We start from the raw sequence: 16,802 nt of genomic DNA, 5'->3' as shown, positions 1-16,802 counted from the left end.
TGGTTAGTGGTTAACATGAAATTGGATTGGTGTACAACAAAAGAGTAGTACACCCATTGATAATGTTCTTAAGTTGGGTGGTGGTATTCATATTATAAATTACATGTTGTACAGTCATTTATAAGATATGTAAAACTTCACACTAAAAACGAAAAACACAACTGCCAATTTCTAACATTAGATTTTATAGATACATAACAAAGAATAAAAAATGTCTGCACACCTGTTCTATCTGGTTTATATACTGTCTTTACTAATTTTTATGTCATTCAAACTTCAAAATGAGAAATATTATTTTAAAAAATCTAGTACTCTTCTCTCAAAACATAGGAAGAACTGGTTACCCTAGGCCCACGTTCCCATATACTGCAAAAGCAATGGAGCTATAAACAAAAACTACCCCATCTAGTTCCAGGATCCCTATCCAGCTTGATTCATTTCTTTGTTATCATCCTGGCCCAAGTATCTATGTTTGCAATCCTTTAGAATGCATGATAGTTAACAACAGCTCTCTCAAAATGATGAGATTAAGTGTGGTTTTACTTCTCTTTGCTTATCTGTGCTTTTTATTTGTCTGCAGTAAATACTTCTTACTTATGAAAATGAAACACAAGCCATTATTTGGATGGATATTCCAAGAGAAAAATGAAGAAATCTCGTACCATAGGAAGAGAATGTGAAACAAGTTGTCTAGAAAAGTAGTCAATGTTACATATTAAGAATTGTATGTTAATAAAACTAGCCAAGCTTATGATATTCTAATAAATATCTTTAATCCAAAACATTTTCTATAGTTTTCTTCTTATTAAACTAAGTAAACAATGTATAGAAGATATACATTGTAAAAGAATGTAAAAGAAGATACACATATGTAAAAGCATTCAGTTCAGTTTAGTTCAGTCGCTCAGTCGTGTCTGACTCTTTGTGACTCCATGAATCGCAGCACGCCAGGCCTCTCTGTCCATCACCAACTCCTGGAGTCTACCCAAACCCATGCCCATCGAGTCGGTGATGCTATCCAGCCATCTCATCCTCTGTCGTCCCCGTCTTCTCCTGCCTTCAATCCCTCCCAGCATTACGGTCTTTACCTATGAGTCAACTCTGCATGAGGTGGCCAAAGTATTGGAGTTTCAGCTTCAACATCAGTCCTTCCAGTGAACACCCAAGGACGGGTCTCCTTTAGGATGGACTAGTTGGATCTCCTTGCAGTCCAAGGGACTCTCAAGAGTCTTCCCCAACACCACAGTTCAAAAGCATCAATTCTTCGGCGCTCAGCTTTCTTCACCGTTCAACTCTCACATCCATACATGACTACTGGAAAAACCATAGCCTTAACTAGACTGACCTTTGTTGGCAAAGTAACGTCTGTGCTTTTAAATATGCTATCTAGGTTGGTCTTAACTTTCTTTCCGAGGATTAAGCATCTTTTAATGCAAAAGCATTACCTTTACATAAAAATAAGAGAGTCAATTCATTGGAATTTCAGACCAAGAATGGAGTATGAGCTAGGTGAATAGCTATGAGCATTTCTTTTGGAAACCAAGTTATAACCAAGGTATGCTAAGATGGAAAGCTGCCTTGTAGAAAGGGCCTAACAGCCCTGCCCAAAAATGCCATCATCTGTCAGTTTCATATGTTCTTAAATTTTCTTGAAGAATAAAAAGAAAAAGGTGGTTGTGGAATTTACGCATCCTACCCTTTAGCTCTCGGCCCTGCTTCTTTGGAGTGTATTCATGTGAAAGTTCATCAGCCAAGTAGGTCCTTGGCCAAGCATCACTGAAAGACCAGAGCCCATAGGAGAGTAAGTACTAATACAAGTCTTGATTGGCACTGTAGCAAGTTATCTGTGGGCAGAGACCTTCAACTGGAGCAGATTCGAGATTTTACATCCAAGCCAGCTGCCATGATCTAGAACACTTTATTCTCAAGGTCAGAGGCTGTGTCAGCCATTATTTTCTTTTCAACATTTAGAAGATATCTACCCTGTGTTCTGTGATGTAACCTCTACCTCCAAGAGTTACTTAGGAAAGAATTTGTCTGTTTCTGAAGGAGCCTTGCTCACAACTATTCTGCAAAGCAATGCTACCCATGATCGATTTTCATCCAATTTATCTCCATATAACACATGAAGCAATGAAAGTTAAGGAGATTAAAAATTAAATTGCAGTAATGAGGAATTATCATGGGAAACCAGTCTACCATTTTGTTATTCAATCCTAATTTATGATTCTTGGTTGCTTGGGATGCTCATAGAAAATCAGAAGAAATGGAGGAGAAACTGACAGAAAAAACAAACGAAGACACTAAAGAGGAAAAAGAACTAACATGAGTTAATGCATCAGGCATTATATTACATTCATTTGACTTCTCTTGAACTCTACGTGAAAATTATTACTCCTATGCTAAAATTGAGGAAACTCCGTTTTTCATTTTAGCAATTGGTTAACTATAATTTACCCAATGATATAGCTAAGAAGTAGTAGATCTGGTGGTCAAATTCCATAGTATGTGTTTTTCCCATTAGGCCACGCTTTCTTGAGTATGGAATTGTGCAAATTCAGACTTTATTTCCCTCTGCATGAAATATGGAACTCATAGTCCAGCATTTCAAAAATAAACTCATTATTGCTTTATTCCTTTGACTGCATTTCCTATTTCTAGGCTAAGTATTATTGGAGAAAGATCAAATAATACAGCACAAATGATTTACCATAAATTCACGTTAAAATTATTTCTTCATCTCAACCTAATAATTTTCATACAATGCCAGGATATCCTCTACACCAAGGTTGCCAAATGTGTGGAGCATGCACTGCTACTTACTTTCCCCTGATTACCAATGTCAGGAACTGTTAGGGGAAGCACACTGATCGAAACCGCCCACCCTGGCCAGGCACCATAGTAACCATTTGCATGAGTTGTTTTATCACAGGAGGTCCTGGTAAGGGACAGGGAACTAATAAGCCTCCACAAACCAGAAGAGCTCAGGAAAGGTCGGAAGGAGACACCACCTGTACGGCCACCTCCCAGAATCCTTCTCTCTGGCATCCATCTTGGCTGAACAAGGTGTGCACCACCAGGAAGGACTCTGAGTCAGAATGATTGGCTAAGGACAACCGGAAACTCATCTCATCACCATAAAACCAGAGACTGCAAGCCATTTGACAAAGCATTTCTCCTGGGTTCCCTTACCCTACTGCTCTCTACCTGGGTGCCCTTTCCTAATAAAATCTCTTGCTTTGTCAGCACATGTGTCTCCTCGGACAATTCATTTCTGAGTGTTAGACAAGAGCCCAGTTTTGGGCCCTGGAAGGGGTCCCCCTTCCTGCAACAGAACCACTCAGCAAGCACTGCTTTCTTAACTCTTTGTACTATTTGGCTTTAGAATACATCTCAACACGATATTCCAAGCTGCCACTACCAATCAATCAGAGTTAGCACTGAATCTAAAATTTATGTAACACTCTAGTCCTATCTCACTTACCACAATGGTTCCAGATCTAACAATCATATTCCTGCCCTACTTAATCTTACCAAATAGTCTTGCAGCCCAGATGATACCGAATTAGAACACATATATCTTTCCTCTTCTTGACCTCAAACACTCTCTCCATCTTTTCATGTGCCCAGGAAGAGGTATTTTTCTCAAATTTACCAGCCAACAATGTTTACCCTCCTTGTCCCAGTTCTTAGTCATCCCTGCCTTTATTCATTCATTCTTTTCAAATCTTTCACCCATGTGATACTCTATTACCATTGTAAACACTGATTAACCTTTTCTTGTTCATAAAAATAAATTTCCCCTCAACTTTGCTGCATTTTAAAAGTTTCACTTAACTTTTTACCAATCCTGCTTAATTTCTAAACTTGAAATAATTATCAATAATTCTCTTCTATTTGCTACCTATTCATTCTTTACTCTTTTCCACTTAAGGTCTAGCAGACAAATTCATTAGTTTGTTTAGCCTTCATCCTGATCAAACCCAAGTGCTGTTTTTCAAAAGAGTTCTCTGGGGAATCTTGTTAAAATGCAAATTTAGATTCCATGGGCCTTGCTAGGTCTTGAAATTCTGAATTTCTAGCAAGCTTCCAAGCAAAGTCAATGATGCTGGTCCATGGACCACACACTGAGTGGCAAGACCATATACAACTCTCTCATTTTGGGGTCATTTTTTCTTTAACTTTCAAGACACACTCCAGGTTGGGTCTCTCCACTTTCCGATTACTTTTTCTGTCCTCATAATGACTTTTTTATTCTTCCTTTTGACCAATTTTAAAAATCTAATATCTATATAAACAGTAATATTATTTTGAACATTTATTATGTACCACTTAGTATGCAACAAACCTTACTAATTATCTTAATCCTCAGAAGAATCGATGAGAGATTTTTTCCATTTAAAGATGGTAAATTGAAGAATCATCACCAACACTGTACAGCCAGCTTGGAACAGGAATTCACTCCAAGCAATTTAACTTGAAAGCCTGGGATCTTCACTTTGGCAATCCTGCCTCACACCAGTAATGTTCAAGAGGCCATGAGCAAGCCCGCCTTGCATCTTGAAAATAAGTGACTGAAAGGTGTGATAAAGAAGAGGAAAAGGCTGCCCAAAAGAGGGATTATATACTCTTGCAGTAAATCTGATAGAACAACACAAGAGGGTGAACAGATTGCTACTGCAGAGTAATCTGATAGAGCCCATCCACTCTGAATTAAATTTCTGAACCTTAAGGATCTTTAGGAAAAGTAGGACTCTGAACAAAATATAATAAGGCATTTCACCATGAAAATCAAATATACTCAGGCAGTTCATATCCTTACAATGCAAATTGTTGAACTTACTGACACAATGTGATGTCCTTTATATAAAAATGCAAGAGCAAGACTCTCAAAATTGAGATCAACCATGTACAAAAAAAGAGGAGACACCTGGGGATGTGGCCTTTGTTTGTATTTATCCCTTCCTCAATGCTCAGTCTACTGGCCTTCTCTAATTAATCCTCATAACACTGCACTTCTGAGGGGCAAATTAGAAGCAGAAAACATCTCCATTTTGTAAATAGAAAGCAGATGCAGTGACTTAGTGGTACTTAGTGAATCAATAACAGAACTTCAAAATCAAGCCTAACTTAGATTCCATTGATTTATCTACATAGCATAGCACCAAATGTAAACTTTAAAAAACAAAAACAGAAAACAGTGCTTTCTTTCTTAAGATACTGAACAGCCAGGAGTCTCCAAAAATTCTCTTTTTTCTCACTAATCTAGACCAAAACCAGCAAAACAGGAAAAATATACTAATTCTTTCTCTAGGATTAATATGCTTCTTCTAAAACACAAAATTACTAGACAGAAGTCTTGCCCATTAATCCTTACAATTAGCTTTAGAAGTATCTGAGATCAGACACAAGGAAGTTACAAAAGATATATGTACCTCATTTGACATTAAGAAAAACTAAGGAAATTATATGAAAATCCACTGTGGCTAAAATAAAAGCCATGGATTAAAGGCTTTATGAAAAACCACCTTATTAAATCCTATCCTTCCTTAAGAAAGATAAATAGAATTAGTATAATTAATAGTTGTAATTACTTTCATAATGTGCTTTTCTTGACATAAACATTCTTTAATCAATCCAAAATGCAAAAATGCCTATTAGTGAGCTAACTATTTTAATACACTATCAACACATGTCTAAAACTGGCAGTTTTAGGTACTTTAATCAATATAGGATACATTCTTTCCCCATAAATTCAACACTTTCAATAATCGTCAGGCATAAATTTTTACTAAAAGAAAGATATAAGCTAAACATAACAATGCATATTTTCTGACATTTAAAAAATAAGCCAGAGCTCTCACCATTTAGGATTGCTCTACTTTCAGATATGAGACTCATAAATAATTTTTCCTAAGAGATAAATGCAGCATCAAGAGAGTGTATGAAATTTAAAATGAGCATAAGTTAATGTATGAAGTAAACAAGAGTTGTGAACACAAATTTCACCATTCATTGGTTATTTTTACTCATTTATGAAGAAATATCATTGTTTTTACAGCTAATAATTGTACTCAGTAATTTCAAGTCATATATATATATATATACATCTCCAAATTCATCAGTTTGGAATCTATATCATGATTTTGATGACTAGGATATATTGTTCCTAAGTTACTAAAGATTCATATTTTTAAAAACCAAGGTTCTGGTCTATACATAGTATAAACACATTCCACTTGCCTCTAACATAGATATACAGAGAAACTAGGGTTCAACACATAAGCATCACAGATTTCTATTCTGTGACAACAGAATCTAATTTCTGCAATTCTGTAGTGAAATTTGGAAAGGGGGTCTGAACATCATAAATACTGAGAGTCCACATGGCCAAGTACTAAAGGTTAGATCATTTGCAGCCTAACAGCTCATTTTGCTCTCCCAGAAACAATTCATAATCAGTGAAGAGAGCTACGACTCCTAAGAGAATTGGGGAATTTGCTGGCGCTCCATCTGCTCCCTGCAAAGCGATGCCTCAGGAGCAGCACAAAGCACTGAGTTCAATACGGTGGCCCATGCTGAGTCAGCACTTGTCCTTGAACCAAGAAATTCCAGGAGGGTGGGGAGCTGGCAGGGAGAGTAGTGAAGAAATAAGGAGGACTTGGAGGAAAAGAGCATCTCATGTACTGACAATGGGTCTCCCAAGTGTATCAGTAATAAACTGGCTTTCTGCCAAAATGTTGTTCTCTCTCCCTCTCTCTGCAATAAAGGAAACAGTACATTAATGTGTTTTGTAGACTATGGACAATTTGGAAAATTACACATTTGCAGCAGTATTGCTCTATGAATTAAAGTTCAGGTCTTTTCCTTAAAGCAGAAGTAGCATACACTATATATTCAACAGAAATCTAACCCTCAGTAAAATTTAATGCCTATTGAGGCAGTTAAAGTGTTTCCAAAATAGAGAAATGAATGTTTCTTTTGGTTTCCCTGGTGTAATATAACTGAATGTAATTATTTAACAACTATACAGAATGAAAATGTTTAAATTGAAATTTAATTTAAAGGTTTAAGTCTTTCTTGGGGGGAAAATGCTACCCAAACAAGAAATCAACATGCAGTAGACTAGATGTTTTTAAGGGATAGAAAGCCCTGGTCTGGATAACGTCAGGAGAGAGGTGTAGATACGGTAAAGGAGATTGGCCACTGTCTACTTTCAGTTGCCTGTGCACTGTTTGAGATTTTCAAGAGCACTTATAATTTTAGTAATTTAATACTTTAGGAGAAGTAAACCTGGTTTCTCTCCTTGTTTCTCTTGACCAGAGAAAACAATGAATCTCTCCAGCTTTTAGAAACATTAGTATTATCTATAAATTACACTATTGTTAATAGTTGGAAGATACAGAGATAAAGAACCAGCTGTGGGTAGACACAACTTTGCGGAGAAGGCAATGACACCACACTGCAGTACTCTTGCCTGGAAAATCCCATGGATGGAGGAGCTTGGTGGGCTGCCGTCTATGGGGTCACACAGAGTCAGAAACGACTGAAGCGACTTAGCAGCAGCAGCAGCAGAAACAACTTTGCTAACTAAAACACTTTCTTATAACTCTCAGAAGAGAAGAAACATCACTCTAATCCTAGCAATCAGGTTGTTTGAGAATAAGCCTAAAATAAAGAACTGAGCAATTGCTTGAAACCGTGGCTTGTTACAAAACTGATATAAGACAAATTCACACGGGCCACGTTCCAGGTATGACAGTCAATCAATCAATCAAGAATTATGTACAAAGAAATGTGCTAGACATTGTGAAAGTAAACAAGCAAGCAGAAAGCAATCATCCTGGCCTTGGAAACTATATGCTTTCACTGGTAAAACAAAACAAATAAACAAAAAATGTAATGTGTAATAACTTTGAAATGAGTTGGACCAAGAAGTATTCTCTGAGAGAAGAACATGGAAGTCTTCAAGGAGATGAGATTAAAGTGAACCTTGGAAGAAGTGCAGAATCTAGCACACTGCAGTGACGATGAGAAGAAGGGCACTGGAGAGAGGGCACAGAAAAGGAAATGGTGATTCTGATAGTTTCCCTTTTTCCAAAGCAAATGGAGAGGTTCTGGAAACTTTTGGCTAACAAGATGCTTTAGGAATTGTAGGGAAAATGATTAAAGTAATGCTAACAAACAGGGATTTGATAGAAATGCAACAGCTTAACAGTCTGGTTGTGAGGGTCATACATGTTCCTAGTTCAGTTCAGTTCTGTTCAGTCGCTCAGTCGTGTCTGACTCTTTGCAATCCCATGGACCGCAGCACGCCAGGCCTCCCTGTCCATCACCAACTCCCAGAGTTTACCCAAACTCATGTCCATTGAGTCGGTGATGCCATCCAACCATCTCATCCTCTGTCATCCCCTTTTCCTCCTGCCTTCAATCTTTCCCAGCATCAGGGTCTTTTCAAATGAGTCAGTTCTTTGCATCAAGTGGCCAAAGTATTGGAGTTTCAGCTTTAACATCAGTCCTTCTAATGAACATTCAGGACTGATCTCCTTTAGGATGGACTGGTTGGATCTCGTTGCAGTCCAAGGGACTCTCAAGAGTCTTCTTCAAACCACAGTTCAAAAGCATCAATTCTTCAGCGCTCAGCTTTCTTCATAGTCCAACTCTCACATTCATACATGACCACTTGGAAAACCATAGCCTTGACTAGACGGACCTTTGTTGGCAAAGTAATGTCTTTGCTTTTTAATATGCTGTCCAGGTTGGTCATAACTTTTCTTCCAAGGAGCTAGCGTCTTTTAATTTCATGGCTGCAGTTAGCACCTGCAGTGATTTTGGAGCCCAAGAAAATAAAGTCTGTCACTGTTTGCACTGTTTCCCCATCTATTTGACATGAAGTGATGGGACCAGATGCCATGATGTTTCTAGAGCAGGGAAATAAATATCAAAAAGATGCTAAGAACTGTTACCAATGAAGACTGTAACTGGATGACTGATTGAATAGGAAAGCAAAGAGAAAGAACTTAAAACTTTCACATACATAAAATGAGGACAATAATAACAAAAAGGAAGTCCACGAGGTGATAGAGTTGATGAGTTTGTTCAGAAACATTTAAAAGTAATTGAAAATGCAGGAATACATTCAGGAAGAGAGGGCAGGACTGGAGAAAAGAGTAGTCTTTTAGTCCCCATCTAAAGAGTAGTCCCCATCTACAGTTGAGTCCAAGAAAGTAGAACTTCCTTAGAAAAATCTAGAAAAGAAGAGCACAGAGATAAAGTAAGCAAGGAGTTGGCAGAAGAGGATCTGACAACTGAGGCAGGTGAGAAGGTAGTAATAGTGATGAGGGAGACTCTCTAACTGGAGAAGAAAATGAGATAGAGAACATGCTCTTGTTCTGGCTAGGGAACCACCAAATCTGCCTTGGTAAATCACTAAAATAGAAAGCAGGTAGGGGTCCTTACGGCTACATGGAGGGTCATTGCACTATTCTCTACTTGTTAGTAATTTAAGTTTTAGAAAATGTGAAGAAGAGTCAAGGAAATGAAAGTGAAAGAAGAGAAGTAGAATGATAGCTAGCAAACCTGGCTCTGTTGACCCTGGAGGCTGTGTTTGTTAACTACTAAATAATCCAGAGAGGGGACAACTGAGAGTAGAATGCACAACACGGTGCTCTGTGTTGGCTTCTTGAGCATCAGTACCATACCTAAGAGGTGAGCACCTTCCAGATCTTGGCATCTATGGCTTTATTAACATGCACTAAACCCACAGTAGTCCCAAAGTTAAAGACATGTGGCTGCAAGAGCCAGGTAGTTAACATATCAGTACAGGAGGCTGGAGAGCTCACTCCAACTATGAGATAGTATCTGAGGCACAGTCACTGCTCAGCACCAGTCAATGTAACCATGTGGAAAAATGGGTCTATATTTACAAATCTTCAATTTTTTAATTTTTTTAAATTGAAGTATAGTTGATTTACAATGCTGTTTTAGTTTCTGTCATACAGCAAAGTGATTATGTTATGTATATGTATACATATTCCTTTTCAGATTCTTTTCCATTACATAATACTGACTGTAGTTTTCTGTGCTATAGAGTAGAACCTTGTTTATCTATTTTATATACAGTGGTTTGTATACAGATCTTAAATTTTTCAAAAGAGTATGGAAATGAGGATTTTTCACTCTGACAACAATTCAGTGTGTTCAAAACTAGTGTATACAGTAAGCAATATGCAAGTTCTTAGGACTACATCACAACCTCAGCATGACCAGGCAAAGGTCCACTTTTACTCTAGAAATCACTAACAAAGCAATACTACTCAATACTTGCAGTTTGTGGCAAATAAAAAAGATGTCCACAAAATGACATGTCCAAGGATGCTGCCTGAAACAGTAAATCATATGTTCCCTAAGAAATACCCAGTAGCACCTACTGACACATTTTGGGTAATAATCAGCTTAACAAATAGCTCTGAGTAATGCTACTGGGAATACTACCAGTATATAGGATGAGATGGTAAGATAGCATCACCTACTCAATGGACATGAGTTTGAGCAAACTCCGGGAGATGGTGAAGGACAGGGAAGCCTGGTGTGCTGCCGCCATGGGGTCACAAAGAGCTGGACATGACTTAGCAATTGAACAACAACAACAAGCTTATAGAACCACTACTGCTATGCTAAGTCGCTTCAGTCGTGTCCGACTCTGTGCAACCCCATAGACGGCAGCCACCAGGCTCCCCCGTCCCTGGGATTCTCCAGGCAAGAACACTGGAGTGGGTTGCCATTTCCTTCTCCAATGCAGGAAAGTGAAAAGTGAAAGTGAAGTCGCTCAGTTGTGTCCGACTCTTAGCGACCCCATGGACTGCAGCCTTCCAGGCTCCTCCATCCATGGGATTTTCCAGGCAAGAGTACTGGAGTGGGGTGCCATTGCCTTCTCTGAGAACCACTACTACTAAATATCAAATACTATATACGAATATATACCAACATATAGTGCTTCAAATGTGCCAAATACTGTTCTAAGTGCTTTTAATAAAAAAAATGCTTTTCATCATCCGAAGGACTATATGAGATATGTGAATTTATTATTCCCATTGAACAGGGCAGAAAACTGAGATACAGGTTAAATAACTTGCTCAAGGTCACAAAACTAGTATGCTTCAGAGGCAGGACTTAGACCTAAGCACTCCACCTCCAGAATCTAAGACCTTCAGCTCTGTTAGCACCATATTCCCGATTTGAACAGGGGAGGTGGCAGGTGATGATGGATGCAGTCTGTCTGTCCTCTGGTCCTCAGAGGTGCTGCAGTGGAGATAGCTGATACTTTTAGTTTTAACATTACACATCACATTAACCACCACAGGGGAAAGTAATCTTATGTGGCAAGTAGAAAACATCCCAAATGTTGTTTCCTGTATCATTTATGTTCATATCAAGATCACCACTATGTACTTAAACAACAGCAAAGCACTATTCACAAATGCGCTTTAGGCATTCAAGAACGTAAGTATATACATATCTATGGATACACATGCACAAAGCCTTCTTGGAGGTTTTAATATTATCCCCAGGATTTCTTGTGTGTTTTATTTTGACATTTTAAGTCTCAGCCATCTATTTCTGTATTTGATTAAAAGAGAAGTTCCTAACAAAATAATAAGAAGGGGTATGTAAACATACTTAGCAAGTTCTTAGTGTTCTCATCTGCTCCCATATTTCATCAGCAATTTTTAAAAATTCTAGCCCTCAGAGAGAAACACTCATTTGAGGGTATTTGGATTGCCTTGGCTTTTTACAATCAATGTCATTTTGCATAAAACTAGAACACAATATATTGCCTTTTAAAAGAGTACATTTAAATGTCCCACTAATCATTTCTTCCTCAGTGCAGCCATGCTTAACCTATTTACACCTTTAAAGGAACAAAAAAGAACTTTCTCCTCTACTCCAATATGCAAGTGAAAGCCAACTACAAAATCATTTTTGTCTAAATTTCTGCAACTGCCTACTAACCTCTCCCACATTCACTTGAGACTCTCTCCAAACCTTTCTCCACCGAGCAGCCAGAGTAAGTCTTTCAAAGGCTCAATAATATAATGGTACTACTGGTTTTTTTCTTTCACCCTTTAAAAATTATCACTGCACCTAGAAACAAATGCAAGCTCTTCACAGAGATCTTTCTGACCTGACCCATCACCCCTCCAGCAGCATCTCAGCTGTGTTCTTTGTTCACAGTGAGATACCTAGATATCCATTCAGTTCCTGTAACAAGCTGAGCTCTTTCCTGACTCAGGGCCTCTCATCCTCTGATCCCCTTCCTGAACAACCCTTATCCCAATCCCCATGTGGCTGAGATATCTAGACTCATTTCCTCAGACACAGCTTTCCCTCCTGACTACTTATCCTAAAGTTGATCCCAAGAGTTACTCTCACTATTACTTTTCCTTCTCAGAATTGATTTCAATCCATAATGATGCCTTTACTTTTTGTTTGTACATTCTTTTGTCTACCTTTTCCACCGGCTATAATTCCATAAAGACAGGAACTATGCTTGTGCTTTCTCCATTGTACAGGGGAACCTAACAGAAAGCCATAGTTAGCACATAGGGCCTAACAGAAGAACAAAATTAGCATGCAATCAAACTTTAATGAGAGAAATAAAGATAGGAGGGAGAGGAAAAAAGGAAATAGAAAAGGAGGAATGGAAGAAGAAAAGATTAATTTAAACACTAGCTTCACAATAATTGAGTTTTTTATAATAGAGTGTGAAGTCTTGGAGAAGGAGATGGCAACCTGCTCCAGTATTCTTGTCTGGGAAATCCCATGGACAGAAGAACCTGGTGGGTTATAGTCCATGGGGTGGCAAAGAGTTGGCACGACCTAGCAACTGAGCCCGTGAGGTCTATTCAGACAATGTGAATGTCTGTTCAGACAACTCTCAAGTTATCTCTTGTTTTTCTCTCTATTTTTTCCACATATAAACTGGGTTGGATACATAAGAAGAATTTCAGAACCAAAGTAAAGACACTGCACGCATACTGGTCACTTCAGCTGTGTCTGACTCTTTGAGACCTTGTGGACTGTAGCCCACCAGGCTCTCTGTCCATGGGATTCTCCAGGCAAGAATACTGGAGTGGGTTGCCATGCCCTCCTCCAGGGGATCTTCCCAACCCGGGTATCAAATCTGCTTCTCTTATGTCTCCTGCATTGGCAGGTGTGTTCTTTACCACCAGCAGCGAAGTGAGGGGAGCCTAAAATTGTTTGAAATTCCTACATCAAAATCAATGCTTATAAATCCTGTGTGTTGATGGGACCCTAGAATGGTGTAATTCTGTAGGTACTTTTTAAATTAAATGATCATAGAGGAAATGCCATCAAGGGTCAAAAGACAAGCCCAATTTTTTCTTAAAATGACCCGAAGTTTATAACTTAATGCTAATAATTTAACCTTTCAATCATATTTGCTGGTTTCTACTGTACTTAAGACTAATAGTTGTTAAATAAAAAGAACAGGGAAAAAACCCAGAATGCTTATGTCTCACAATTCAAAAATGTCTTACAGCTGTTTAAGTCCTTCATTCCCAACCATTCATACATTGATGAAAATACTGGCATTCTTTTTGCCTTTTGTCATAGCCCATTCCTCCAAAGTAACTTTATAAATTTATGAGGTTCAAGAATTTTTATCACAATTTCCTGAATCTTCCTATTCCCGCTACATGCAAATACCGATTCTGTCCTTTGAATCTTTTCTTTACTGAAAACCTAAGTGTTCCAGTGGAAAAATGTTGTGAAAGTCTCAAGTGAACTCACTCTGACATGCCCCAGTAGACTGGACCAAAAGATTTTCTGGGGCATAAATACAGAGATATGGAAAGACAGCTGACAAGGAGGAAGGAATGACTCATTCCAACAAGACTCTGAAGGAAGACACTCAACTGTCCAGATCCTCAGGATAAACTCCTGAAATCAGAAGGTTCCTCTAAAGCAGTCTGGCTCTCCTATTTCTTGCAAGTTACTGTAGTTTCTTTAAGGAAGTTAAGACTTCTGAGAGGATGCTGTTCTTTCAAATAAAAACAACATGTTCTGCCCTCTAGAGGCTACAAAAAAAATGATTCATCTTGAAAATATCAAAATGGACAAAGTAAAAGAGGGCAATGGCACCCCACTCCAGTACTCTTGCCTGGAAAATCTCATGGATGGAGGCGCCTGGTAGGCTGCAGTCCATGGGGTCGCTAAGAATCGAACCCGACTGAGCAACTTCCCTTTCACTTTTCACTTTCATGCATTGGAGAAGGAAATGGCAACCCACTCCAGTGTTCTTGCCTGGAGAATCCCAGGGACGGGGGAGCCTGGTGAGCTATTGTCTATGAGATTGCACAGAGTCAGAAATGACTGAAGCGACATAGCAGCAGCAGCAAAAGAGGGCAGAAGACATTGATGTTTGTTTTTACTGTTTTTTTTTTTTTTTTCTTTAACCTGATGTATCAAATTTAGTGTCAGATTTTAAATTTATAAGTAAATTAATATCATGGAGAAAATTCAAAATCTGATGCAAATAATACTTCTTTCTGGAAACAATTCTGGATATTCTTTCTTTGATTTCTACATTCATTTTTAGAGGATTTTATCAAGGTAATATAAAATAAATTTACCCATTTTAAGAGTACAATTCAATGATTCTTTTTCAGTAAATTTAAACCAATTTGTGCAACTATCACTGTAATTCAGTCTCAAAACTCTTCCATCATCCCCCATAGTATCCCTCCTGTCAGTTAACAGCTAATACCCATTCCCTCCCCAGCTCTTGGAAACCACTAATCAAATTTGTATCTCTATCAATTTGCTTTTTATTTCATTTTTGAAATATGAAAGTCTGGAATTAAATACTCCATAACATAGCTATCAAGACAAGTCTTCCTTTTTGCAATGCTTTCCCTGTAAGCCCTCCTGCTTCGACCAGTGTCAAAAAGGGTTAAATCTCTTAGTAAATATCTACTTTTAAATGTCTCACACAGCGTATACTTAACCTTCCACAGTTTTCAGAATGGTGTTAAATCTGTATCTAACACCTACGGAAAAATTGACCATGGATTACCTTTAACAATGAGTCAACAGTCCCTTTCAAAATAAGATTCCACATCTCAAAGTTTTATAAAGGGTTAATAGCTGTTTTGTGTTTGTTTTTTTTTTTTTGCCTTATTATACTATCAACCTGCTTATTTAACTTATATTGTCAAATTGCTTATTTAACTTATATGTAGACTATATCATGCAAAATGCCGGGTAGATGAATGACAAGCTGAAATCAAGATTGCTGGGAGAAATATCAATAACCTCAGATATGCAGATGATACAACTTTAATGGCAGAAAGCAAAGAGGTACTAAAGAGCCTCTTGATGAAGGTGAAAGAGGAGAGTGAAAAAGCTGGCTTAAAACACAACATTCAAAAAACTAAGATCATGGCATTCAGTCCCATCATGGAAAATAGATGGGGAAAATGTGGAAACTGTCAGATTCCATTTTCTTGGTCTCCAAAATCAATGCAGACAGTGACTGCAGCCACAAAATTAAAAGACGCTGGCTCCTTGGAGGAAAAGCTATGACAAACCTGGACAGTGTATTAAAAAGCAGAGACATCACTTTGCCAATAGAAGTCCATATACTTAAAGCTATGGTTTTAACCAGTAGTCATGTATGGATGTAAAAGTTGTACCACAAAGAAGGCTGAGTGCTGACGAACTGATGCTTTCAAACTGTGGTGCTGTAGAAGACTCTTGAGAGTTCCTTGGACAGCAAGGAGATCAAACCACTCAATCCTAAAGGAAACCAACCGGGAATATTCATTGTAAGGAACTATGCTGAAGCTGAAGCTCCAATACTTTGGCCACCTGATGTGAACAGCTGATTCACTGGAAAAGATTTGGATGCTGGGAAAGATTGAGGGCAAGAAGAGAAGGGGGTGACAGAAGATGAGATGATTGGAGGGTATCACTGACCCAAAGGATGTTAAGTTTGAACAAACTTCCGGGAGACAGTGAAGGACAGGGAAGCCTGGCACGCTGCAGTTCATGGGGTCACAAAGAGTCGGACATGACTTAGAGACTGAAAACATCAAAATATTTTTTAGATTTGCCTTACTGGAAGAGCAATTAATTTTCAATTGACTATAAGGAATAATTTAGATCTTTTTGGTGGGGGGGAGCTTCCCTGGTGGCTCAGAGGGTAAAGCATCTGCCTGCAATGCAGGAGACCTGGGTTCGATCCCTGGGTCAGGAAGATCCCCTGGAGAAGGAAATGGCAACCCACTCCAGTACTCTTGCCTGGAAAACCCCACAGACAGAGAAGCCTGGTAGACTACAGTCCATGGGATCACAAAGAGTCGGATCACAAAGAGAAACTTACCTTTCACTTCACTAAAGAGGAGGCTTTACTAAAAAACCTCCATTTTGAGTTTGTCAAGAACATTTTAATCCTAGAGAGAACCCTGGTAGACTACAGTCCATGGGATCACAAAGAGTCGGACACGACTGAGCGACTTCACTTTTCACTTTCAGAGATGCAACCCAGACCCCATGCTTAAAATAAAGATTATCTCAAGAACTCAAGATTCTCTGGAGATTAGGCCCTGGAGCTCCAGACTGTCAGTTGGTGCAGGCATGCTAGCTCTGGAATTTTCACTGAGAAAAGCAATTACTTTTCTGAACCTCAGTCTTCCTCACCCGTACAATGGCAATGATAAGAGTTTATTTCAGATGTAAAAGTGCTGAGATGTTCATCTGGAGCACAGTTCACAGTGACT

At 38.5% G+C, this 16,802-nt stretch overlaps 1 protein-coding gene across 14 annotated transcripts in view; it reads right to left on the bottom strand.

The window, feature by feature from the left end:
- HDAC9 (histone deacetylase 9) overlaps positions 1 to 16,802 on the bottom strand; it is a 1,049,156-nt gene that overhangs the window by 717,823 nt on the left and 314,531 nt on the right. The window lies entirely within an intron of this gene.

Source organism: Bos indicus, chromosome 4 (assembly GCF_029378745.1).
Source record: "Bos indicus isolate NIAB-ARS_2022 breed Sahiwal x Tharparkar chromosome 4, NIAB-ARS_B.indTharparkar_mat_pri_1.0, whole genome shotgun sequence".
NCBI lineage: Eukaryota > Metazoa > Chordata > Mammalia > Artiodactyla > Bovidae > Bos > Bos indicus.
This window is presented reverse-complemented; position numbering and strand designations above follow the sequence as displayed.